The sequence below is a fragment of the Triturus cristatus genome, chromosome 8 (genome assembly GCF_964204655.1).
Source record: "Triturus cristatus chromosome 8, aTriCri1.1, whole genome shotgun sequence".
NCBI lineage: Eukaryota > Metazoa > Chordata > Amphibia > Caudata > Salamandridae > Triturus > Triturus cristatus.
Genome location: NC_140591.1, coordinates 632,269,124 through 632,272,557, shown reverse-complemented (window position 1 = coordinate 632,272,557; position 3,434 = coordinate 632,269,124). Strand labels below are relative to the sequence as shown.

Here is a 3,434-nt window from a genome sequence, read left to right as displayed (position 1 = left end):
GGTTAATATAATTGCTTCACTGCACGAATGTCCAGCACTCAAGGGAGACGGTCATCCAGGTTTATCGGAAAACAAAGTGGTCAATGTTGGCGTGCACTGTTACAATACACCATTAAGCACATTATAAACAATTGGTTGCCTCAAATTAATACATTCAAATCAACAAAGGACTAACAAGTGTGCCCTGCAACAAACTTTGCTAAAATGCCATATTGGAACATGCTTCAACTTGCCCCGATCGTTCACAATTGAGTTTAGCCAAAGTGCACACTAATCTGTTCTGTAACTTCTATTATTGTTATTGATAATGTATATGTTCTCCATTGGCATGTGAGCTTAACGCTGTAGACTTACATTCATTATTAATGCCCTGTATGGGGTGATTTCAATATTGAATATGATAGTGCATTACAGTGATACTTAATGAAAGTAGATTTTTTTGGCCTATATGGGTTTGTACTTAACACATCTATAATCCTAACTGTCATGGAGAACCGCAGATGCACTGAGGTGAAGAGAGACAAATCAATAATTCAAAAAGTACAAATGGCACACATTCACTGTTTCAAATAATACTAGGTAATCACTGTTAGAAGGCAACCAATATGGACAAGTACTCAATTACTCAGATTCAATATTCAATCATAGGAGGCTTCTAAAGTCAAACTATAGATTGACATTACCAAGTTACTAACGCAATTATTAGTGTACCCCCAATTCCTCTCTGTAATTCAATCCTGTTGTTGTCCTAGTTTGAATATCAATAATATACCTTGATTCAAGTCTGTGGAGTTTCAGTTCTCTATCACCTCCTCCGACATCCCGGGGTACGTGATCAATGCAAAAAACTTAAGTAAATTCCTATTGCTGCCTTGGTGGGACTCAAAATGCCTAGGTACCGGATATGTTGTATCCTTATTGGTTACTGCTCTTAGGTGTTCAAGGATTTTTATTTTAGTGGGATCTATGGTACTGCCGAGATAGCTCAACTGACAAGGGCAGTATTGAGGACTATGATACCCTTTGCATCCCTGGAGATTGCTTGCCCTGCTGTGATAGTCCCCCAGGACACTATTTTAGATGTCTACCCATCATCTGAAATTAAACTTGGCTGAACAGAGATCTTTTGGACTGCTTCCTCAAACACAATTCTTGCACTATACCAATCCAAATCTGACTTTACAAAGTGACCATATCTGTGAACTTCCAGAACCACATTACCTCACTAGACAAAAGTGCTCAATATCAAATCACTCTTCTCAAGGGGACAACATCTTTTATTCTGTAGGATGATTTGATATCTCTAGTGTCCTCTAGCACTGCTCATGGCAATGCATTACTCTAACATATACCAAATTTCATCTGGATTCTCTGAAGGATACTCTCAATGCCACTATGATGTTAGTCTCTGGCTTCAGAAGGTTAAAGTAAATTAGGCCAGATCTTATCACACCTAGTGGCCCTCTATTTATCTGCCAAAAGCATTTTAAAATTAACTCAAGAAACTGTATACTCAGGAACACTACAATCCATCTGACAGAACTCTCAAAAAGAAACAACATATTTTGTTTAACAGTATTTACAAGTTTAGTGTCCTCACCTGAATGGGAATGCTGCCTGTCACATTGTTGCGATTGATCATCTACCTGACTGGGCAACAAGATCTTCTGATGCTTTTTCTACCTTGCCTGCAATTTAATAAATTACTTGAATCATTTACAGCTTTCGTGCATAATTGTAGTCCTACTGCTTCATGTTGTTAAATTTCTGTTACCAAGCCATCTGAGCTACTTCTCATTGTCAATAATATGTAGTTTGGTCATGTTTTACTTTCTGCACTCATGTATCTATGTAAAGTGTGTTGTTACATATTATTGTCAGCTTTCACTATATAACAAATGACAAACTAGAATTATAAATATATAAATGTGAAGAAGTGGTCCAGTTATTTCTTGATGATTTTTCAAAAAGGCCACAAATTTCATATTGCAGGAAACAGTGGTCCCTGAAACCAAACGATAGAGCAGAAAATGAATATAGTCAAAATTGAAACTATATTTTAGCCAGTGTCCAGCCGGGCATGGCAACTTTAATAAGTAGAAATTCTTGACAGTGAACAGGGAAATGTAAGTAGAATTCGGTGGGACACAAGCCTGTATCCTCTGACTTACATACCGAATAAACAGAAAATGACAAAACACATTCAGGCAATTACAGTGATGTTTCTGTGACAGATAATGAATAGCGAAACATCTGATATTCAGACTGCCACCTTCACACTATATTACATACAGCAATATTTATGGTGTAGGGTGGGCAACAGAGTCGACGGCGTTTCGATCCTTATGGGAAAGATACAGGATCATCATCAGGACTAAATTAGTTAAATTGCCCTTATTTGGAATGCCTGAGTAAACATTAGACATAAGGCAAACGTACAACCAACATAAATGTGGAAAAAACATAATAAAGGGGAGGGAAGGGAAAAAAATGGAAAATAATAATCAATCAGTTGGTGGTTACAATAAAAACAATACATTTCGCATCAACCAGGTACTGCGTCAGATCAGGTGCTCATTCAGGTGTGCATTCTTATGTAAAAGTGACATCGCAAGTGGTTGTTTTATGGCGACTAATGTCTAAACAGAAATATGAAAGATAGGCGATTTCAAAGGTTACGTTAGAAATTTGTTAAATTAAAAAAGACATTTAGGACATCCGTGGTTCGATAGTCACTAGATGCGCGGTACGATGTGGACCCGTGAGGCGTACGAGGACGTTAAGTGAAGAGGGGTGGTGGGGAACGAAGGTGAAGAGGGGATAAGTGAATAGGGAATTACCTCATGTTGCCATGGAGGCAACGAAAAAGATGGCGAATCACGGAAAGGTACCGTTGAGATAAGGGTACGAGTTTACGGTAGGACAATGCCTGTGAAATAATAGAAAAACATAAGAAGGGCGAAGTGTGGAAGTGAATGCGTAGGGCGTGCAGCGAATGAAGGGCTTACCTACGGACATTTGTTCCGGGAGGAAGGACACGGATAGGTCTAATGAAGGAAAGTGAAAGCAATAAATATGGGTCCAAGTATGAGCAGCGGGACATCTGGATCGTGAGTGCTTGGTGGGAGGGCTTACCTCAGTCAACTTGCAGAAATGGGTTCCGTGGCCATGCAGTGTGAACGGACGATGCCGGATCAACTGTGGGGGCAGAAAGGTGAAACTGCCTAATGTAGGTGTTTCAGGTCATGTGAGAAGTCACATGGTGTGGCAGGTCATGTGGGTGGTCACATGGTGTCATGTGACCAAGGAACCACGCCGTGCGAGTGAAGGCAATTGTTGGTAGAACCAAGGCGCCATGTTGGAAGGGTAATAAAATAGTGAAAAAAGTGGCCGGCGATAGCGGGACGAGTGGAAAGAAAAGGAATTTCAGTGAG

The 3,434-nt window shown here is 39.8% G+C and overlaps 1 long non-coding RNA gene across 1 annotated transcript; it reads right to left on the bottom strand.

Annotated features, from left to right (window-relative positions):
* Positions 1-2,199: 2,199 nt before the first annotated feature.
* Positions 2,200-3,199, bottom strand: LOC146802503 (uncharacterized). Its single transcript, XR_014967400.1, has 4 exons — positions 3,136-3,199; positions 3,009-3,047; positions 2,841-2,929; positions 2,200-2,407 (listed from the first exon to the last, which is right to left on the bottom strand). It is a non-coding gene; the product is annotated as an uncharacterized LOC146802503 (long non-coding RNA).
* Positions 3,200-3,434: the final 235 nt, after the last annotated feature.